This window comes from Carettochelys insculpta, chromosome 13 (genome assembly GCF_033958435.1).
Source record: "Carettochelys insculpta isolate YL-2023 chromosome 13, ASM3395843v1, whole genome shotgun sequence".
In the NCBI taxonomy this organism is placed as follows: domain Eukaryota; kingdom Metazoa; phylum Chordata; order Testudines; family Carettochelyidae; genus Carettochelys; species Carettochelys insculpta.
Window position 1 is genome coordinate 3,145,168 of NC_134149.1, and position 23,975 is coordinate 3,169,142.

Genomic DNA, 23,975 nt, shown 5'->3' on the forward strand with positions numbered 1-23,975 from the left:
CCCGCTCGGCCCCGCCCCGCCACGGCACGCCGCCAAGATGGCGGCCGCGCCAGTGCGCCTGCGCCGGACGGCGGCAAGGGAAGGCAGTGGGCAGCGGCGAGGTGCTGGGGGGGCGAGTCTGACGGGGGGGGGCTGTGATAGGGGTAGCGTGACACGGGGCTCTGGTTTGGCGGGGGGGGGAGGCTGTAGTGGGGGGGGGAGCCCAACACAGGGGTGGTGTGGGGGGAGCATGACACGGGGCTCTGGGTTGGCGGGGGGGGGAGGCTGTGTGGGGGGGAGCCCAACACAGGGGTGGTGTGGGGGGAGCATGACACGGGGCTCTGGGTTGGTGGGGGGGGGAGGCTGTGTGGGGGGGAGCCCAACACAGGGGTGGTGTGGGGGGAGCATGACACAGGGCTCTGGGTTGGTGGGGGGGGAGGCTGTGGTGGGGGGGAGCCCAACACAGGGGTGGTGTGGGGGGAGCATGACACAGGGCTCTGGGTTGGCAAGGGGGGGAGGCTGTGGTGGGGGGGAGCCCAACACAGGGGTGGTGTGGGGGGAGCATGACACGGGGCTCTGGGTTGGCAAGGGGGGGAGGCTGTGGTGGGGGGGAGCCCAACACAGGGGTGGTGTGGGGGGAGCATGACACGGGGCTCTGGGTTGGCAAGGGGGGAAGGCTGTGGGGGGGGGGGAGCCCAACACAGGGGTGGTGTGGGGGGAGCATGACACGGGGCTCTGGGTTGGCAAGGGGGGAAGGCTGTGGGGGGGGGGAGCCCAACACAGGGGTGGTGTGGGGGGAGCATGACACAGGGCTCTGGGTTGGCAAGGGGGGAAGGCTGTGGGGGGGGGGAGCCCAACACAGGGGTGGTGTGGGGGGAGCATGACACAGGGCTCTGGGTTGGCAAGGGGGGGAGGCTGTGGGGGGGGGGGAGCCCAACACAGGGGTGGTGTGGGGGGAGCATGACACAGGGCTCTGGGTTGGCAAGGGGGGGAGGCTGTGGTGGGGGGGAGCCCAACACAGGGGTGGTGTGGGGGGAGCATGACACGGGGCTCTGGGTTGGCAAGGGGGGAAGGCTGTGGGGGGGGGGGGAGCCCAACACAGGGGTGGTGTGGGGGGAGCATGACACAGGGCTCTGGGTTGGCAAGGGGGGAAGGCTGTGGGGGGGGGGGAGCCCAACACAGGGGTGGTGTGGGGGGAGCATGACACAGGGCTCTGGGTTGGCAAGGGGGGGATTGTGCTGTGGGGGAGAGCATGACATGGGAGCCCTGGGCTGTGGTGTGGGGAGCCTGACACAAGGATGTGGGGTGAGCCTGAGAGAAGTGCCTTGGGCGGGGGGAGCCTGACATGTGCCCTTGATTGCAGGCTCTGCTGGGCTGGGGATGAGGGGGGTTGTGGCAGCTCCCTGTTTTGCCAGTCCTGAATATCCAAAAACCATGCTTGTGCCTGGCCCTTAAGAACTCGTGGGTTGTGGAAAGCTTCCTTTGAACTCTAGCTTTTGTTTGGCTGTGGGCTCCCACCTGCACCTACCTTCTTCTCAGTCATGCTGGTGATGTCTCCATTTCCTAATCATGGGACTCCAGAGCTTGGGTGCTCCTGGGGGCACCAGCTCTCCTGAGAGGTGGGGTCTCTGCCCCCCAGTTCATCCGCAGACTCCGCAGGATTCCTTAATTTACAAAGGCCCATATGACTCTCATGCAGATATCACTATATTGAGGTAATTGCTCTTGGTCACATTTTGTGCCTCAGAATTTACTCTGTAACAGAACAGTGATACTGACTCATCCTGCCTGGGAGTCACTTGTTCTTCCCCTTGTGGCATATAAAGAGGAAGAAGTCATGCATGTGGCCTATCTGCTCAACTGTCTGTCTCAGCAAATTTAATTTTTGCAGCACCAGGTGTTCAGGTAATATCCAGGAGCAGCAGGACTGAGCCACATTCAGTGCCAAGAGTCAGGAAATGGCACAAAACAGTCAGATGCAAGCAGTACCACAACCTTAACCCGTGGCAACATTCCTTAGGCCTCTTATGGTCTCATCTTCTCTCACTCATGTTACTTCTAAGTCTTGATTCTGCTGTGAGTTCTTTGTGGCTATGTGGCAGGCATTTATTATGGAAGCTAGTCAGTGCAAACATTTGGATTTTACTGTCCTATAAAGTGCCATGAATACCTGTGATGCTTTACAAGACAGCATATGTTGCATAGATTACTTTGATTACATTAATGAGGCTTGCATAACTGACTGCATTTATAGTATGCATCTATGTTCTGTGTCTAATAAAACACCATACTGACTCTCCCTCCTGATAATCTGAGAAGTTGACAACCAGCTCCACTCCACAGGTGGTGAGAGAGGGGAGGTGATATAGTAATAGAGGAAACTTTAAAGATTAGAAGGAATAAGATTAGTGGCAGAAGAAAAGATAAAAGATTTTAGAGAATCTCCATTTATAAATTTCTTTTACTACATTTTTTAAATTCCTGTTCAGTCAAAGGAATTCTCTTCTTAAAACACTTTTTCTTTATCTACCATTTTATTGTCAAGTATCCCAACATATGGTGGAATCCATAGTACTATGTGCACACCCTAATATACTAAGTCTATTGTCAGTAGCAGTATTTCATTTATTAGCCCACTACTGCTTTCTAAGGTATCCCTTTCAATTGCCAGTGTACCTGATTATGAGTCTGAAAAAATAACAGTGAAGTAGACATTAAGTCCATTGTCTAGTTTAACCATGGGTGGCAGGTAATGAAGGCATTTCCTTCCCAAAATTGCCTACATTCTCCACCGCACAGCAAGGCTGGAGTGGTGGCACAGCAATCCAGCTCCCTGGCCACTGGGGAAGCCCAGGGCTATGGCACAGCAGTCCAGAACCCTGACTGCTCAGGAGGGCAGGAGCCACGGCACAGCAATCTGACTTCCCAGCCTCCTAGAAGGGAAGGTTGCGAAAGAAGTGGAGCCTCAGGGTGGAAGGGGAAGGGCTGAGGCTTGCTTTGCCCAGCTGCACCTTCATTCACCACCTACAAGTTTAAGGCTAACATTTCCCCCACCACTTCAACTGTCATAATGGCTACCAAATAAGGTACTTTGTTAGCTGTCTTAATTTACATCTCAGGGATGCAAAAGGCTGATCATTCACTCTATCAGCATTTTCACCTTTAAATTCATCAGTGTATTTTCAGCAGAAGAGACTATTTAGTACATGGATATGATTCTCTGTGGCCCTGTAGCTTCTGTAGTCTTTTACTGCAGTGCTGAGTGAGCACAGTGCAGTCCCTAATCAGAATGGTAACAGTTTACACCATCTTGCATGGATATTATTGGCTATGCAAAGAGTAGGAGAGAGAAGGGGGTCATTTCAATGATGTTCCCAATTTAACAGTATTTACTATTTAACTACTTAGTCAAGAAAACAAAATTAAAGCATAGCTGCCACCCCAAGCCCTAAAAGCAATGCATGATGTAAACTGAAGCCAGCTTAATTTAACAGATTTAAATCATAAACTACAATGTTACTTGTAATGCTCAACAAGAAGCTTTGTTAAATGAGAAGTAAAGCTTTTTTAAAACTTGGTTACCTGTAATTATGCTTAGGGTTCATTAAGAACACCATTTGAAACTGCTGATCTTACAAGCATTTATTCATGTGCTACAGTCAATGGGAGTGCTCACATGTTTTAAGTTAAGTGCATGCGTAAATGCAGACACGATCAGGGCCTTAATGCTCTCTGTTCTGAAAAACATTCTGTGCTGAATAGATGGACTCATTTATGGCATAGTGATAACTGAACTAAAGGAAAACAATTCTAGTGAAAGAAATCAGCTGTTTATTTGTAAATAGGTAAAAATGAAAAACATATTTTCTGATGAAAGGTCACTAATTTTAAGTACAGTAAACCCCCGAAATGCACGATTTTGAGTTGCGCTTAACTTGCATTAATGCAAGTTAAGTACAACTCAAGCCCATTCTGGGGCTGTCAACCCACCTAGTTCCTCCAGCTGGGGGAAGCCTGGCAGGCAGATGCCAGGGAGAAGCAGCACCACTACATCCCTTAGATGGGGGATGCCAGGGAGAAGCTGCAGCTGGCTCCCAGAGAGGTAGGGAGCCAGGAAACTGACCAGCCTTGGTTCTGGTCAGTTTCATGGCTTCCACTAGCAGAGGGAAGTGGAAGCCAGGCTGCCACCTGCTCCCTTCCCCTGGCAGGAGATGAGAAACTGACCAGCACTGGGCAGTTTCTTGTCATCTCTGAGCAGCAGGGAGCTGGAGCCTGACTTCCAGCTCCCGCCCCTCAAGGGAGACGGCTCCCCAGAGTTATGTGAAAATTCAGCTTACTCAGAGGTTGCCAAAAACACAATTTCCATGTAAGTCAGGGGTCTACTGTAGTTGCATTCTCATTTACAAAAGCACACATTCAAATGGTCAGCTAAAAAAATAGATGCCCTAGTCTGATGACCTTACCATTCTTCTAGTTGATGCATAGGTAGATACCGTCTGTAAAAAATTAATTTCAAATGGTAGAAAGTTATTTTCATCTCCCTAGACCCTGTGTTTCTATGACTCACTAGACTCCACTAGCCAATGCCATATTGCACATTCATATGCCTTTGTTCCCCTGTGACAAATGGTACTCCTTCCATATCACTCTTGGTCAGCTTTGAGAATATGAACTGTAACTTTTTAAAAATCCTGTTGCTCAAATACCTGAAAAGGCTTTTTCCTGTTGAAACACAAAACCGGTGTTATAGACACAAGCATGATGCTGGCCAGATATTTGCTCAGGGGAGGAGAGGGCATAAGGTGCATCCTTACATCTTAGCACATCTATTATGCCAATAGCAATGCAGGGTGGAGAAGACCCTTCTGTACGGCTGCCGTTGCCTTTTCTGTGCAGATGGATAGATATGGGCAAGAAGAGGGCAGAGCATCTTCCCCCAATGCACCTGCAAGTGCAGCTGAACCAGTGCACAGATGGGAGTAAGCTGTGCCAGGTATAGGGCAGGTGTAAATAATCCCCCCTTGGTGTAAGGGGGACCCCAGGGATGCTCAGTGAAACAAAATCAGGTTCCACACTGCCCTTTACTCAGGGCTTTAAGCAAAGCCACAGTGTAGTTCTGTGGTGCCCAAACTATGGGCCATGCCATGCTCAAATGGTATGGAGAAGTGTCCAAGGGGGTATATGGCAGGGCCCGGGCCTGAGGCAGGGCCCACAGTGGTCAGAAAGAGAGCACCTCCTAGTCTGGCTCTGTCCAAACCACTTCGCCCTCAGTAAAGCTTCAGTCCCAGCTACAATGTCATTCCACCCCCTACCCAGCTCACACCCCATCCAGATCTTTCACTGGCCCCAGCGCAGCTCTGTCCTCATTCCATCTCCTCCACTCCCAACCCAAGTTCCCTTGTTGAGCAATTTGGTCTGTAAAGGAGGAGGGGCACTGACAGAGTCTTTTAGTGGTGGGTGGGAAGATGCAACAGGGATAATTTGTGCACCACTGATCTAGCTCTTTGTGGCCGATTCTTTCTCCACTTAAGAAGGTGATGCAGGAACTCTTGTGTTTCCTTGTGCACTCGGATCAACAAACTGGAAACTCTGAGAATATTTATCAGTAGTAGTAGTAGTAGTAGGCATCCTTCAGTCTGCATAGACTATGGATCGCGCCCTTTAAAGTTTCAATTTAAGACTTCATTTACAGCGTCTATTGTGACTATAAAGACCCACACGAGAGTGACAGTCCTTGCTGCATCTCTTGCAGATGTAGTGGGTGTCTGGCAAGTCCTTATTGTGCTTTCTGTGCGCTCGCTTCTCCTCTGCTAGCTGTCTGATCTTCAACTCGCCCTCCTGAAGGCCCTTGTGTAACCCCTGCCTCCATCTGCCGCGGTCGTCTGCTAGTTCTTCCCAGTTGTCCAGCTCGATGTCTGCCTCTCTGAGGTCTCTCTTGCAGACATCTTTGTAACGCAACTGGGGGCGTCCGGGGGGTCTTTTGCCAGAGGCTAGCTCACCATACAGGATGTCTTTTGGAATCCTTCCATCGTTCATCCTGTGGACGTGGCCAAGCCAGCAGAGCCGACTCTGCCTGAGGAGGGTGTGCATGGTTGGGATTCCAGCTTGCTCGAGGACGGCTGTGTTGGTAACTCTGTTCTTCCATGATATTCCAAGGATGCGCCTGAGGCAGCGCAAGTGGAAGACGTTCAGCCTCTTTTCCTGGCGGGCATACAGGGTCCAAGTCTCGCTGCCATAAAGGAGGGTGCTGAGGATGCAGGCTCTGTAGACTTGCCTATTAGTGTGAGTGTACAGCTTGTTGTTATTCCACACTCTGTTGCTGAGTCTGGACAGAGTTGTGGCCGCTTTTCCGATCCTCCTATTTAGCTCAGTGTCCAACGACATAGTGTCAGTGATGGTGGACCCAAGGTAAACGAACTCGTTTACGACCTCTAACGTATAGTTGTCAATGCTGATTGATGGGGATTCAGCAACATCTTGACCAAGTACATTTGTCTTCTTTAGGCTGATGGTAAGCCCAAAGTCCTTGCACGCTTTGGAGAACCGATCCAGCAGTTTTTGAAGCTGGTCTTCTGTGTGAGACGCTACAGCAGCATCGTCTGCGAACAGCATGTCTCTGATGAGGACTTCTCGCACCTTAGTCTTAGCTCTCAGCCTTGCAAGGTTAAACAGTTTCCCATCAGATCTTGTGTGCAGTAAGATGCCCTCTGTTGAAGATCCAAAGGCGTGCTTCAGGAGGAGTGTGAAGAAGATCCCGAACAATGTCGGAGCAAGCACGCATCCTTGTTTGATGCCGCTCCTGATTCTGAAAGCATCCGATAATGCGCCGTCAGATTGGATGGTTCCTCTCATGTTTTCGTGGAACGACTGGATCATCTTGAGTAACCGTGGAGGACAGCCTATCTTGTGGAGCAGTTTGAACAGACCATCCCTGCTGACCAAGTCAAAAGCCAGTATTAATAAATTATCACATGGTATCAAATCAGGATAAAAATATTGCTAACTGTGACTTAAAATCATAAAGCACCTAGTAAGAATCAGACCCTGATTGCCTTATTCAAGCATTCCCATTGATTTCTATGTCCCTGGTCATGTGAATGAGGCAAGTAGCATTTGACCTAGATGTGGCAAGTTTGATTCCATACCACCCATTCGTGCTTGAGTGAAGGACCTGTTTGTCACTTTCCCAATGTCATAAGAGCAATATGGAAAAGTAGCTTCATATTCCTTCAGAACATTAGCTGATAATTGTGCCTCCTGCTGGCAATCCAGAGTTCTTATAGCCAAGCAGTCTGTCTGTCTAGTTCACCTACAATTAATATCATACTGAATACAAAATTATTATTGACTACTGCCAGGAAATACGTTACCAGATCCTTCTCCAAACAAGTACTGATTGATGGCTCCATGTGAACCAAATATAGTAAGTGCCAATGCTCTGGGGGTTTTTTATCAATCAGTTCTGGTTGATCCAATAGCAAAGGAGCTTAATATGCCCCATGCTGCTCATAACCCCGATCCTGGGGACAATAAGAACATATCCATTATGTCTGTTCTGGGCAAAGCTTTATCAGGAGGTACAAAATTCCACACTTCCTGTAAGACATAAGTAAGCAGTGCCTCATCCTGCTTGCCCTATGAGCAACATAGCACATATTAAGCTCATGACACAGAGTATCTCTCACAGACTGTGTCTACACTATAAGATAAAGTCAGATTTAAGGCAGTTAGTGTGATGTTACCACATGACTGGCTTCACTCTAAATGCCATTCGCTCAATTTTGGGAGCAGAAATATTGAGATTACACTCATCCCTCGGTAAATGGGTACTTTACTTACAAGTACTTGCTTAAACGAGGGACACATATATCTGCCTTTGTTCACTAGATGAGTGAACTCCCCCCAGTAATACGAGCCTAACCCCCTGCCTGTGGCTCCAACATGCCACAGTCTGACACACACACCCCCGCTGGCCCCACACACCCAACCTGTCAGCCCTGCAGCCCCAACCCGCTGCAGCCTGACCTCCCCACTCCCCTGCCCACCCCACAGACCTAACCGCCACAGCCTGACAACCCCACCAGTCCTGCACATCCAACTCAGCCTGGCCCCCGTGCCGGCCCTGCAGTGAGTCCACTTACGTGGGGCTCCTGGAGGAGCCACATATTCCTGCACCCCAACTCCACAGTCAGCAGTGACTTTCAGCCAGTGCTGCAAAATGGAAGATTTATTAGCTGACAGGGACACCGTGTAGAACAGGTCTTATGAGCACAGAAAACAGAAACATTCAGTCAAGTCCATCTTGGGGCGGGAGGGAGCCCAAAACCTGATTCTTGCCCTACCCTTGTGGCCCTAGTCAGCTGTTTCCAGCTGCCTGGTACCTTCCATGCCTCTGACTCCCCTTCCTGTCTTTGTCCTGATTCCCAGGCCAAGAGCCACATGGTCGGATCCCCCTCCTGAATCTCAGGTTCTGAAGGGGCAGGCCATAGAATACCTGCAGGCAGCTGGAGCAGCTCCCACAAAGTCACACACTCTTATTCCCACCACCTAGACGCTGATGCAGTACACAAGGAAATGGAGTGTCACAGGGTACTGATGCGAAACAGTCAGACTCACAAAACAACAAGGGAAAATCCCCACTTCGTCACAGTCTCATTTCTAGATGTGAATTTCCACTTAGATGGCAAGATTCATGTTGCTCCAAGTTTTGGCTGAAATTCCCAGCCGCCTGTGACACTCCTATCAAGGAGACACAATGAATTAGCACAGAGTGAGGGTTGTACAGCATTGGCCATCAGGATTGGCACAGTATGTGTAAGTGATTTGCAACACATCAACCAGTGAGGTGGATCAGGTCAATCACTTAGAAGCTCATTACTTAGCACTGATTGCAACTGTGTTGCCACCATGCCATCTTAAAATATCACTTTTTAAATAATGAGATGCATGGCACAGTGAAATCCTTTTGCTACTGTGCATGCTATGTGGGCCTTAAATGCAGGAAAAAACACCTTAAATGTGCAATTAGTGGTAACATGGGTAGGATGGCAGAGCCTATTTGTTTCTTCTTCACTTTGTCTGGGCCACTGCGGTTTTCAAATACAGAGCAAAAGTTTCTAAAAATCTCTGCGAGAACTAATAGCTGTGCTGCAGCTGTATTTGCGTTACTGAAAAACTGAGTAGCCTTCACAATTACAAGAATTAGCAAAGGCAGTGTTGTGTACTGGGAAGGGACATGGCCCAACTCAGCAGTGTGGCCCCTAGGTGCGATACCGGGACCATACGGCTATTTATACTCATGATAGCTTAATGAGAGTAGCCCAAGTACATCCACATGATCCAGGGAACAAACCACTCCTTTAACTCGTAGTGTAGACATAGTCTTAGGCTTGGTCTACGCTAGAAAGTTAAGTCAATTGCAAATATGCAATTCTAGCTACAGCAATTGGGATAGCAAAGAGTACACGGGTTGACTGCTGAGCCCTAATAGGTCCATTTCGCACATCTCCACCAGGCACACAAAATTGAACCCTGGAAGTTTGACCTTAAGCGAGTCGATCTTCTGGGTACTGTAGACGTGGTGTTAGAAGCAAATCCAACCTCAATAGCAGTATAGAGAAAGAAAGAGAGAAGATAAAGGTAATATTTTTGAGTTGCAGGGGGAAAGAATAGGAATCTGTTTGGAGAAAAATTCCATCCTGTTTTTTGTCCATCCTCCTGCCTTGTTATTGGGCTGTGATGCTGTATGATTGTCACATGACAAAGAGCAACTTTCTGCTCATACCGAATGGAGAACTTTTATCAGTGAAAGAGAGTCACCCATATCCATAAAGCTGGGCCTTCACAACTCAACTTCTGCTTAGATCAGGAGTCAGCAACCTTTCCAAGGTGGAGTGCCAAAATCTAAATATGGCTGGAGTACTGGTGTTACTTTTTAATTCACTAATAATCCTGCTTACAACAGATTCATTAATAAATAAACAAAGATGCAGAGCTTTACCATTGATGGTGGTGATTGGTAGCATTAGCTGCTCTTTTGTTAACCCACAGGTGGCATGGCTTTGAGCAAGCTCCCAGCCGCATGGGGGAGGCAGCGGTGGGGCTGAGATGCCACCTTGTGTGACAACAAAAATCAGCTCACATGCCACTCTTGGCACCCATGCTGAGAGGTTGTTGACCCCCGGCTAAGAGCCTTCTCCAGCCCTTTGCCTAGTATCCTTCCACAGACTTAGGCTGCGTCTACACGTGCACGCTACTTCGAAGTAGCGGCAGTAACTTCAAAATAGCGCCCGTCACGTCTACACGTGTTGGGCGCTATTTCGAAGTTGAAATCGACGTTAGGCGGCGAGACGTCGAAGTCGCTAACCCCATGAGCGGATGGGAATAGCGCCCTACTTCGACGTTCAACATCGAAGTAGGGACGTGTAGATGATCCGCGTCCTGCAACATCGAAATAGCGGGGTCCTCCATGGCGGCCATCAGCTGGGGGGTTGAGAGATACTCTCTCTCCAGCCCTTGCGGGGCTCTGTGGTCACCGTGGGCAGCAGCCCTTAGCCCAGGGCTTCTGGCTGCTGCTGCTGCAGCTGGGGGTCCGTGCTGCATATACAGGGTCTGCAACTAGTTGTTGGCTCTGTGTATCTTGCACTGTTTAATGAAAGTGTGTCTGGGAGGGGCCCTTTAAGGGAGCGACTTGCTGTTGAGTCCGCCCCGTGACCCTGTCTGCAGCTGTGCCTGGCTCCCTTATTTCGATGTGTGCTACTTTGGCGTGTAGACGTTCCCTCGCTGTGCCTATTTCGATGTTGGGCTGAGCAACGTCGAAGTTGAACATCGACGTTGCCAGCCCTGGAGGACGTGTAGACGTTATTCATCGAAATAGCCTATTTCGATGTCGCAACATCGAAATAAGCTATTTCGAAGTTGGGTGCACGTGTAGACGTAGCCTTAAAGTACCCGTTCATGTGCACTGCCCTTGGTACTGAGCCCAGACTCCACATGCATACCCCCTGCAGCTCTGTTCTCTCTGCCACCTGCACAGGTGCTCAGTGGCAGAGATGTGCTTGGGCAAGGAAGGCAGAGGAGGAGGAGAGTATGGCCAGGGAAGGCTTAAGCCTCAGCCATTCTGTAGCTATTGCAACAGGGTACGAGTCAGAATAACCGTTTGATCTGCTCTAGCCCACAGAGAGAACTGGAATGAACCCTGCCCCTTTTCTGCCCACTTGGAGCAGCTAGTCCCAAGAGAGGGCTCTCAGGAGTGGGAAGGATCCAGTGTTACCTAGCTCCAGTTCCCTCCTACACCAACACACAGCTGGCTGAACTTGACCCTTTCACACCATGGCTGGTGGGAGGTAAACCTTTGGGGCGGGGTCTTCAGCACAGACTTCTGCATGCTGACATCTGAACCCAGGGTTTCTTCTTCTGCTCATGAGTGTGAATCTGTTTATAAGAAAAGAACAAAAAATGTGCTAATAACTATGGGTTCCTGAGCATGCACCACACTCTTTGATCTGATGTTATGGTGACTAAACTTACTTTTTCCAGTTGCTTCCACAGCCTTTTGAATTTAAAAAGTAGGTTCAAACATACTGAAGTTCTATGGTAAACACTTTAGTGGGAGTACCAAAGCTACCCTTGTAAGGAATCACTCAGATATTGCACCTTTTATTTCTTTGCCATATTTGTTATGCAGCATTGCCAACTGTTGTGGGCATTTTATCCTAAGTGCTAGAGTATTTGGTATTTTTCTTAAGGCCTGAACTGCTCGAGTCATATGTTTGTGAAAACCTCTGCTTTCATTTTTAAAAAAATCAGTTCTTAGCCCTCAGAGTTACAGAGAAAAGCTTAAAAATCTGAAACCTAAAGACTCAAAATCCAGAAGGCAAATAAAAAGTCCCACAATTTTTAAATGTCGTGATATACAAGCTAATCTCATGATGTGAAAGTGGCAGACTTGACTGATAGCTTTTGGATGCTTAGAGCTGGTAATATTGTGTGTTACTAAATTCAGATGAAATTGCTGTTACCAGCGACTACATAAATTAAACTAGTAAAATCTCTTGGAGTGAACAAGCTGTGGTTTTGGGTATTGATTTGTACACTGTGTGCTGACCCCACTGGCAACAGAATTGTTAGACTTGGCTGCAGCTTGTCAAACATTTCTCTATGATTATTGTGTTTTGTGGTAGCTTTCACACTCCTGTGTGTTTTATAAATGCAAAGGATTACTGCGCCTGTTTCTACTGACCACACTTGCTGGTTAACAGCTCATTTTTAAAATAATCAATTGTCCTTTGAAGAGAGAGAAAAATCATTGGGAAATCTCAAATATTTTTTGATCAAGAAGCCCAGGGTTTAAAAACACACGTTTCTGACTCTGCAAAAATGTTTCACTGATGTGCCCCATCCTATTGGCAAATGGCCTGAAAAGATAAATTACTCCTGCTGCAGCACTGCAGCTCCTGTACTTTCTGGGGTTGCTGCTGACTTTCAGAGTGCCAGGCAGGTGTTGTGGAGGCCGTTTTCTCTTTATTATGCAGCTCAGAAGAGTTGGAGGAGGGGAAGGACTTGCACTTTAACATAGCAGATCTGAATTTTGATTGATTTTTAGCCTGCAGGAAGGTGGAAAGATATTAAAAATCAAACACTGGGATCTGATTTGTTTTATGTGCTGCTGTCCCTAACTCATAGTAGCTGAAACAGCAGAATATCTTTCTACCAAATGAACTGTTGTTCACTTCAGTTTGTCTCTTTGCAAACTGATAAGAGTATATATTTATCTGTTGGGTTTACACAGCTCTAACTATTGCTTCCGTTTGGTTTTTCTTTCAGATCGTCAGCAAATACCCTCAGGAAGATGGTGGCAACATTAAAGGTTCTGGTAACATTTTGACTCCGAATAACGGGATCTTCTCCGCCTGCAAGCCATATGGCCTGTTGCTGCATTGTGATACATGTGAATGGGCAGGACAGATACACTTGGATAAGGTGGCAGTGCTCTTTGCTCAGCCTGTTCCAGAAGGGAGAGTGGGTGGGTGCAGGCCAGGATGGCACACCAGCAAGAAAGTGGCAGTTGGTACAGCCTGGTACACAGCTGACAAAATAGCTGCCAAGGACCATCCTTTCAGGACTGCTGATGGGGAGGAGGGGGGTGAGGAAGGGGCAGCTGCCCTGGGCCCCAGTGATTTAAAAGAGCCTAGTGTTCTTGGCGGCTGCTGCTGCTGCTACTACAGCAGTGGCCAGAACGCCAGGCTCTTTAAAGCACCATCGGAGCCCCAGGCAGTGCAGTATGGGGAGCGCTGAACAGCTGGCTGGGAGTGGCTGGTCCCCAGCCTCACTCCCTCCACCCGAGCAGGGCTGGGGACACCTTTTGCTGAGACCTGCACAATGTGGCTGCAGGCCCCTGGAAAGGGGGCAGGGCTGGGGCAGTCAGCTTGTTGTGCAGCCTGGACTGCACCATATGGGGATCCAGCTGTGATTTAAAGGGCAGCAGCTTCAGCCTGGGACCGCAGGCCTTTTAAATTACCGGGTCCCAGGGAAGTTGCCCCCTTTGTCCCCACCATTGGCAGCCTGTGCCCAAGGCTCTGCCCCTTCCAGGACCCCAGAGCTGGGCCCCCATAATAAGACTGCTAAGTTACTTTCCTGGTCTATTCCCCCCAGTATGGCTGCTGAAAGAGTGCTTTCATTTACCATTCATAGAATATTTTAACATGATTTACTCTTGGGGCCAATGTCGAGGGAGCATAGCCTTGCCAGAGGGTTATAAGAACCCTAGAAAAGAATCCATAGCAACTTCCATTTGTTTGGAACACTCCAGCAGACACAATCCACAGCTGGGCCTAAAGCCCCAGGTAAATCATGAGAGACTCGAAAATAAAGCTGTCCTACAGAGATGAAATATTTATTTAATAATAGGGCCCTGTCTCTCCCTTTCCTTCCTGAGATCCATGGTACTACTCCTCAAGAGCCTCCAGTCCCAAGTGGGAATGTGCTTGGGAAGGAAGGGGAGACACCTCACCAAGCTAAGTGGCTGTATGATGTCAGTCCCCTGCGATCCTAGGGCATTGGGTCAGAAAAGTTATACCACCAGGACGAGTTCCATGGAGCCTCTCACAGCTACCTTATTCCCACTCATACCCATCCTGGTGCTCCTCACTGTGGCTGTGGTGAGGAGACTCCAGTCTTGTGCCTCCCATGGGTCTGGGAGAGACAGGCTAGAACCAATCCAAAAGTGCCGCGCCCCATCTGGATGACTCCAGTGGGATGCCCAATCCCAGGAAGTCAAAAATCATGAGTCAGGCCTCTAAAACATACAAAATTGGCTTTAAAATAATGAGGGGTTTTTATGTAACAAAAGTGGGGTAATTAGATGCCTCCTTTCTGAGCCTCTAGGAGTCACTATTCAAGTTCTTCTCTGTAACCAAGAAGGCCAAAAATTACCTTTTAAAAAATACAAGGTGAGTGTTTAAAGTAATTCACATGACTCCAGGACCTGGAGCCTTAAGAAAAAACACGAGCTACTACAAGTGTTAGCAATGCTCTCTGGCCTTCTGCAGATCCCCCGAGCTGGGTGTTCCATGTACTCCCAGAGAATATCTTTATACAGCCTTCCTCACTGAGATTTCCTCCCTTGGAGCCTCCTCCTAGGCTTCCAATGGGTGTCTGCAGAGTAAAGGAAGGATGAGTGGATCATGCATGGAGAACAGTCTTTCCCCATTTCGCTGCTCCCCAAAAAGCAGTAAAGACCTCTGTCCACTTCACCCAGTCGAGAAGCTGCTGGCCTGTTGTCATTATTCATGATAGTAGCACCTAAGACATCCAGCCAGGGGTCAGGGACCCGTTGTATTAGAAGATGCTGTACAGACCTGTAAAAAGAAAATAATTTTTCTCCCAGAGAGCTCACAGTGTAGGTGTCAGACAGGATACAACAGGTGGACATAACAGGGGATGGAGGATTGTTTGGGAGAACAAGGTAACCAAAAGACTAACAATTTTCCCCATGATGTTTCCCCTCTCTTATCAAACTCCCATAGATCTCTTCCGTATATATTCCGTATCTCTCTCTTCCCACAGAGTAAATTCTGACTCTCCCTCTATCCCGTAAAGTGACAGACAGTGTCTGCACTTTGTCCTGGGTGCTACATTTTGGAAGAAATTGCCATTGGCAAAGACAGCTCAGCACATTTCTACAAGCAAGTCCAGTGGTGTGAAAAGTTAAACAATGCTGGGTATATAGGAATATGTGATGCTTGGCATTCTTAATAATACTGGGACTCAGTCAGTGCTTCAATTAGTGGCAGAGGTAAATATGTGCAATTTTTATATGCACTTGTCTGCTCAGTTCATCATCTTTCTGGTCTCTAATGTGTTTCCTTCTAGGTACTTTAAAATAAAAGTTAAATTTAAGAGAGAGGAAAAGTACTGGAAATTATTGGCCCCATTCCCCATTGCTAACATTTTTCCAGTATTGCCCCTCTGCCTCACCCCGGAGGCTGTGAGGCTGGCACAGATTGTTCTCTGCAATTCTGTAGACACCTGACTTTAAATGCTCCTACAACAGCCCCTGTTCTCATCCTGTAACTAGACTTTGGATATGGAGCAGTAGTTTATGCATGATTTAATTTTCACTTCAAAGCGCAGTGGTTCTCAGTTAAAATATGTATACGTATGTATGAGTCAAAATGAGAGAAAAGTGGATGAGGGGCAGGACAGAAAAGACTATTTTAATCTGAACTCAGGGAAAGGATTTAATAATTCTAGTCCCTTAGAAATACACATAACTCAGTGAATACAAATAAATTCATAGAATCCTAGGGCTGGAAAGGACCTCAGGAAGTCACTGAGTCCAGCCTCTTGCCCAAAGTAGGATCAACGCTAACTAAATCATCCCAACCAGGACTTTGTCAAGCCTGGATTTAAAAACCTCTAAGAGTGGAGATTCCACCATCTCTCTAGTGCTGCACCACCCTCCTGGTGAAACCCAACCTACACCTCCTGCTCCATACATTGAGACCATTGCTCCTTGTTCTGCCCTCTGTCATTCCTAAGAACAGCCTCTCTCCATCCTCTTTAGAGCCCCCTTCAGGACACTGAAGGCTGCTATCAAATAATCCCTCAGTCTTCTCTTGTGCAAACTAAAGCCCAGTCCCTCAGCCTCTTTTTGTAGGTCATGTGCTCCAGCCTCCTCCTCGTTTTGATTGCCCTATGCTGGACCTCTCTAATGCATCCACATCCATTCTATGCCAGGGGACCCAGAATTGGACACCATACTCCAGATGTGGCCTCACCAGCACTGAATAGAGGGGAATAATAACTTCTCTAGATCTGCTGGAAATGCTCCTCCTAATGCACACCAATATGCTATTAGCCTTCTTGGCTACAAGGGCACACTGTTGACTGGCTCACATCCAGCCTCTCATCCACTGTACTCCCCAGGTCCTTTTCTACTGCCCTGCTACTTAGCCAGTCAGTCCCCAGCCTACAACAATGCTTGGGATTCTTTTGTCCCTAGTGCAGGACTCTGCACTTGTTCTTGTTGAACCTCATCAGATTTCTTTTGACCCAATCATCCAATTTACCTACAACACTCTGGACCCTATCTCTACTCTTCAACATATTTACCTGCCTCCCTAGCTTAGCATCATCCACAAATTTGCTGAGGATGTAATCCATCCCCTGATCCAGGCCATTAATGAAGATGTTGAATAGTACTGGCCCTAGAAATGATCCTTAGGGCACTCCAGTTGATGCTGGGTGCCAACCAGACATAGAGCCATTGATTACTATCTGTTGGGCGCAATCATCTAGCCAGCTTTCTATCCACCTTGCAAGTCCATTTATCCAATCCATACTTCCTTAATTTGCAGGCAATAATATTATGAGAGATGGTATCAAAGCTTTGTCTGATCCTTTCCTCCAGCAACTTTGGCTTGATAAATAATAGAATATACAAACCTAAGAAATCAATTTACTCTGAAGTAATGTCTATCCATTTAGTTTTTAAAGGGGACAGGTAGCTGGGAGGCCAGGATTTCTCAATCACCGTTGGAAAGGGAAGAAGAAATGTGTGTGGAAATGATTCAGAGACAAAGAGGTAGGAGTAGCAGAATTGAAGGGATGGGCTCTTCCCTAAACCTATGAGAAAGGTAGGGAAGGTGGATAGAGAAAAAGAGAACATTGAACATTCCAGACAGTGTGACCATAGAAGAGCACAGTCTATGTGGGATGGAGCGAGAGAGGCAAAGGAAAAGAAGTAGACAGAGCAGAATGGGCATGGGAGGAGAGACAGGAACAATAGGGGAGACGGGAAACAAAACAATGGGAAGAGTAGAGAAACAGTTTAAGAAGGGGAAGATTAAATGTCAGTGCCTGGCCTGGGCATGGTTGCTGAACCCAGCTGGGACTTAAGTGGAAGCAGCTTCTACTGTCACAAACCCCACTCAAAATCTCTTTAATATCAGAGATCTCATTTATTTGCATAAGTGACTCCAGGAGTTCAACAATTGGTCCATATTTTGCTGCACTGCTACTACAGAAGTCACCCAGAAGGTCTTTTATTTAGTCAGTTCATCTCACAGGACCCATCTTCCCTCAGCTAAATCTATGGCTAACACCAGGACTAAGCCATTCCATTTGTATGACAAAAAGGCTAAGTCCATAGCATTCTTCTGGTATTTTATATGTTAGGCCTTTTTGTGTGTGCAATATTGCTACCTTTTGTGCTGCTTTTGTGCTATTCACTGCAGTAAAAACAGTCTGAAATTAAAGAACTTATCTCCCTGGTCATCTTAGCTGGAACAGACTTCAGCTTAGCCTCCAGTGTTGCCTCTTTGGCATTGTTTTACAATAACCCACTTAAAATTATATAATATTTCATGACTAATTTCATTTTCATGGCATACATGAACTGCTAAAACTTCATAGGCCTGTTCTTCAAAGCACTCTGGCTTTAGAATATAAATACATATATTTAAATAAAATGCCAAGAAGCATCCTTTAGAGGTTAATGACCACTTTTTAGTGATAACACGAGGTAGCAACAAGCGAGTCCATTGTCACCCATAAGTCTGGTCCCTGTAGGAGTAAGGAGTGATTTAAACTGTGCTTCCACTGAAGGCTAGTTGTGTAGGAAAAAATTACTTCATGTTTCACGGTGGCTTTTTCCCCTCTATTACAAATTCCCCTCTTCTTCCCATTCTCCAGTGTGGGCTACTGAGTGGTAGTCAATGACCTAATATAAGATTAGAATTCAGAAGTGATCTTGACAGTGCACCTGCCCTGTGCACAGACAGGACTTCATTGCTTGGGGAAGCTGGGAACAGGAGGTCTCCAAAAATGAGATGGAAAAAATATAGAAAGAATAAAAGGTAGGAAATCAAACCCTCATTTCTGGTCATCTGGGAGATGAAGCTTTAATGTCTCCCTAGAACCTTTGTCTCAAATTGAGATTGATGACTGTGCCTGTTCGCATGCATTGGGAGTCTCATGTGAACTGACAGATTCCCTCCTCTTCGCTGGTTTCCAGCTCCTCAGCCAGTGATATGAAGCTGATTTTAAACTAGCTAGAGGCTGTTGTCTGTGCATAAAAGAGCTTAAATGAAAGAGGTGAGGCATGCTGAGCTTTGTAATCATTCCTAAACTGCTACAATAACTTAAATTAAATATAAAGTGTTAATCAACACACAAGACTCAAAGCCTGAACATCAGTCAAAGCAGCTGTCAAAATGATGGCATTTTTATTGATTGATGACATAGGCACCTTTCATCTGAAAGGGCTTTATACACAACAGGCTCAATCCTGCCCAGTGCAGCATGTTCTGAACTTCCACTGACATCAGCAGGAGTTGAAAGTACTCAGAATCTCTCGTGCGCTGGCTCCAGATACACAAAGGTATTTTCTCACCTTGATGCAAGTAGCATCGTTTAGCAGATTGGTCACTGAGATCATGGTCAGGTTCTATTTAGGGTTCTGGGAAGCTGAATTTCCACTCTGAGAATACCTTGGGGTGTTGGAAGGAGGGGGAGTCATCCTAAATAAAGATGAAGATAGAACCTCAATGGGAATCAAAATCCCAAAATATTTTGATTAGGAAACACCGACACATGACATTACCAAAATAATATATGCTCTGTGGGATCCCGGACAGCTCAGACTGATGGGATTTTTGTCTATTTCACTGCTACCCCCACCAAGCAGAAGCAATGAGACAGACCAGTTCTATTTCTGGCTCTGCTACTGACCTGCTGCAGGATCTTCAGCAAATCATTCCACTTCATGTGACTCTTTCCCCTCCCATCTGCTGTCTCTCACGTACTTTAGACTGTAAGCTCGTTATGGGAAGGTCTGGATGTCACTATCAGCTTATATCACCTTGCTGCAAAGTCCCTGGCTTGGACTGGGTTCTCTCTGTGCAACTGTAATACACAGAGTAATGATAACATGGAAGTGCAGCGTCTTTGGGACATTGGAGGAAAGAAAGGGGTAGCAATAGGCAGACATCCTAATGCTGTACTGGGGAAGGATGCAGCCAAAGGAATGGCAGCAACACCCTTCACTCTGGGTATATCGGAATGACTTAACTGACGTTGGTTTGTTACAAATGGCTGAAGCTGTACTTCAGCGTTAGTATTGGGAAATTATTCACGTGCTTTGTTGTACTCAGCAGCAGTCCCATAATGCAGCATTAGCAAGTTGTCTGAAGAATAATTTATTACTAGAGGTAGACAGACACTGACCTTGGTTTAGGAGAAACTATGACCAATAGCAGTGGTAACTGAAGTGAGTTCCAGGTGGTAGTGGCCACTTAATCTAGTGGGGTGGGATGTTTGTTTCTTGGCAAGTTGATCTTTTGATAATCTTTGAGCCTCACCTTGGTAAAGTCAGCCTTTTTTCCTCTGGAGCAGGATGATGCCTATGCTCATAACGTGTGTACAGAACAAATGTGCCAGGCTTTTCTTGTATTTATACCTCTGCTGTATGGCAGCATGGTCTATATGTCCTTAGGCTTCTGCATGCAGTATTACAGATGTACATCTATGTTGTTTACTTGTCTTGTTTTAGGGAGATCTGCTGGTCCCTCTTGAACCGTATGCAGGGTACAAAGATAACAGCTGTCTTCAAAATCCTTTTCTGATTTCCTTCCCCAAACTTGAGGAACTCTGGGTGTTTTGAATGCTTGTACCATCCGCCAACAGAAAATGGTCCAATGAAAGCTATTACCTTATCTCTCTCCTGTTCTGGGACCAGCACAGCTACATCTACACTGCAAACAACTGTAACTGCTTGGAAGCCAGCCGTTATCCTTGCTGTGTAAGGTCTCAGTCCTGCTGGCAAGAATCCGGTCATGATCACTGTTGCTAGGCAGCAGTTGAAGAAATGGAAAAGGAAAGCAATGTGGTAGATCAAAGATTGCTGTAAGTCTCTGTGTTTTTCCTGTCTTCTGGAGTTTGTTAGTGGCATTTGTATTGGCATTATCCACTCTGGTTTAGCCAGGAAAGCATTCGCATCAAAAGGTGTTACCACCTGGGCAGAGGAAAGGAAAACCTAAAACAAGGTGTTTTCTTGCAGTTCCCTTCATTATTGGGAAATGATGAAAACAAGAGACAGTGAAAAATGAGGAAAACAGTTCCAATTATAGGAGGGAAAATGTAAATCAAGTAAATCTCCAATGGGAGATGCACAAATTTCAGGGCATGCGGGGATCCTAGTACTTTATGACAATTTCTGGGAGCAATCCAGCAACCAGATAAACTGAAACAGGCACAAAAGGTCAAAACTGTACTTTAAAATGTAGGGCAATAAAGCGTGCAGTGAGAGAGGAACACACAGAGGAAACGCAGCTGCATTCAAAGCCTGACATAAAGTCAGCTATTACACGTTTTGCCTAGCACTCAACAGGGACCACTTCCTATCACACTGACCTCATGTGATGCGAGATAATGGCAGAATGACTCAGCTGCGATAAACTTCACATGGATGGGTCTGTTAACTTGTAAGATGTGCTGGAGTATGAGTGTCAGGTAGAGATTTTTGCCTTTGACAGCCTCAGCATCCATTGACACATTTGCTGGGGTGTCTTCTGTACCAGCTGTAATCTTTTCAGAGAAAAAATAAGTTCTACGCTATTTTAATAGCACCTTGCAAAACCACAAACAGCTTCTAGTACCAGCTCCGCAGCATTTGGATCTAGAGCTATGGGGTCTTGCTGTGTTCAGGCTAGGTGCTCTAATGTAGTATAAAACTATGTCAGTTATATGTCAAGTTTACCTGTACCTGATACTGAACTCAGATTGTAAAAGGAACCAGAATAGTTTTAATACTACACTAAGACCCACCCGTGGTATTTGTATTAAAACAGAGAAAACACACAACCCGAAATATGTCCAATGAAGAGTGGAGGCGGTAGACAAAACAGCCACCGGGGAAATAAACTCAGAGAGAAGAAGGAGGACTGAAGTCACCATAATAAACCAGCACCACATTGCCTCTCTGAGTGATTTGCAGTGGTCCGGGTTAAACTTCCGGAGGAGGCTCTGGCTGCTCCTTCCCACCCAGTGTTACTGAAAGGCAAGCAGCCCATGCAGCCTAGCACAACCAAAGGCCAAAATCCTGCAGGCAACTTCTCACCCCTCTGCACAGTTCCCGTGAAGTCACTGAGACTCCAAGTGGACGTAAGGTCCTGCCAGCCTGGATGGAACAGCGCAACCTTGGCCTGTCAATCAACAACAGAAGGCAGAGATTATGTCCTCTTGTCCTGCACTAATGCTGCTATTCTGCACTGCTGTGGCATGCTGCATGCCTATAACTCATGCATCATCTGCCAATGCGTAGGCTGTGAGGGTCTCTGGCCACAAGGCTTCTGCCTAGCCTTGTGCTCTTTAGTCCTTTCTGTAATTGGGAGAGAGAGCTACTAACCTGATTTGAGAGAAGAAGGGATGAGTTTGAGACTTTGATCCTGAACCTCATGACAGCAAGCAGACCTGAACAGGCACAACCAGCCAGTTCCAGCAGAGCTCCAGCAGTGGAGGCTGAGCATCGAGTAGGGTGAAATCTTTTGACTGAAACATTTTTTTGTATATGTCAAAAATGCAAAGTGAGGTCGACCGAAACGTTCTGTGAATTTGTGTCAAGGTCGCTGGCTTGTCTCAATCACAAAAAAGCCTGGAAGAAACCTGACTGTTTCGTTGCCACATTTTTGCAACAAAGCATTTTGATTGTTCAGCTCGATTTAGCTTGACATTTGGAAATTTCCTTCAATTTTATTTTTTTTAAATGTGACTTTTTGAAAAGCTCAACATTTTGGGGGGAAACAGAATGTTTTATTTGATCTGACATTAATTTTTTGTTTTTTGAAACTGCCAAACATCAGTTGTTCCCCTAGCACTAGCCTAGAGGCTGTGTCATTTACTGGCCATCTGTTTGGAGGCTAGTTAAAGTACAAACTGCTGACTATGGTTCTGTGGCACAGCCAAGTCTTGTCGCTCTCGACAGAGCTACTAACTTATTACGTTTGGTCCCAGGGCTGCTTTCTGTTCTCTCCATTTCTCTCCCTCTCTATTTTTTAAGTAGCAGCTTCCAAAAAGTGAACATGCAGTTGGAATCCCACCCTGCTTCTCCAACTGTGCAAACACCTGGCTGCTCATTTGTACTGCCGAGCGTGAGCGATAACTGAACGTTTGCGCCTTTGTGTGCACTAAATGGGCCCAGCTATGTCAGTCCCACAGTGGGAGGTGGTCTGTAGCTAAAAGCATAAACAGAATCTTTGGAGCAACAAAATTATGCTGGGCCAAAAGGATGCCAAGTTCAGGCTCCTTCTGAGCAAGTTCTCATTGTTTGTGAGTACCAGAGACTGCCCTTGGCTTTAGCCTGGGGTACATTTGGACATCCACCTGTAGCTGTAGAGTTCCATTGTATTTATGGGCTGGAAGGCACCTCTTCTCAGATTTGCCTATTATTTCAGTGGCTTGTGCTCACTCAGGCTACGTCTACACGTGCACCCAACTTCGAAATAGCTTATTTCGATGTTGAGACATCGAAATAGGCTATTTCGATGAATAACGTCTACACGTCCTCCAGGGCTGGCAACGTCGATGTTCAACTTCGACGTTGCTCAGCCCAACATCGAAATAGGCACAGCGAGGGAACGTCTACACGCCAAAGTAGCACACATCGAAATAAGGGAGCCAGGCACAGCTGCAGACAGGGTCACGGGGCGGACTCAACAGCAAGTCGCTCCCTTAAAGGGCCCCTCCCAGACACACTTTCATTAAACAGTGCAAGATACACAGAGCCAACAACTAGTTGCAGACCCTGTATATGCAGCACGGACCCCCAGCTGCAGCAGCAGCAGCCAGAAGCCCTGGGCTAAGGGCTGCTGCCCACGGTGACCACAGAGCCCCGCAAGGGCTGGAGAGAGAGTATCTCTCAACCCCCCAGCTGATGGCCGCCATGGAGGACCCCGCTATTTCGATGTTGCGGGACGCGGATCGTCTACACGTCCCTACTTCGATGTTGAACGTCGAAGTAGGGCGCTATTCCCATCCCCTCATGGGGTTAGCGACTTCGACGTCTCGCCGCCTAACGTCGATTTCAACTTCGAAATAGCGCCCAACATGTGTAGACGTGACGGGCGCTATTTCGAAGTTACTGCCACTACTTCGAAGTAGCGTGCACGTGTAGACGCAGCTTCAGTGTGATATTATTGACTTCACTATAGAAGAGGCAAAGCTCTTGTTACTCTCTCTGCCTCAGTCATTTCTACCTGGTAGTGCTAAGCAGCGTTTCCTCCACCAAGAAGGGAATGTGTCTCTTGAACAATGTGAACGTGCAGGAGAGACCCCTTCCATGTTGTGTCTCGGGTCTGGACTCACAGCTCCATGTAAACTCCTGCTGACATAGCTGAATTGCTGCTAATTCACACCCTCAGTTGCTATGGTCCAAATCAGTGTGCGGATGCCCTTATAATAAGTGAGTCTGCTTAAAGTAATTCAAAAACAGACATGAG

The 23,975-nt window shown here is 47.1% G+C and overlaps 1 long non-coding RNA gene across 3 annotated transcripts; it reads left to right on the top strand.

Annotated features, from left to right (window-relative positions):
• The first annotated feature begins 42 nt into the window (after nucleotides 1–42).
• Nucleotides 43–23,017, top strand: LOC142020129 (uncharacterized). Of its 3 annotated transcripts, XR_012647284.1 has the most exons (6): nucleotides 43–101; nucleotides 1,343–1,694; nucleotides 12,805–12,960; nucleotides 15,046–15,274; nucleotides 20,033–20,385; nucleotides 21,330–23,017. It is a non-coding gene; the product is annotated as an uncharacterized LOC142020129 (long non-coding RNA). The 3 variants fall into 3 exon arrangements; XR_012647283.1 differs by lacking the exon at nucleotides 43–101 and having other exon boundaries at nucleotides 1,258–1,694; XR_012647285.1 differs by lacking the exons at nucleotides 43–101; nucleotides 15,046–15,274 and having other exon boundaries at nucleotides 1,258–1,694.
• The last annotated feature ends 958 nt before the right edge of the window (nucleotides 23,018–23,975 follow it).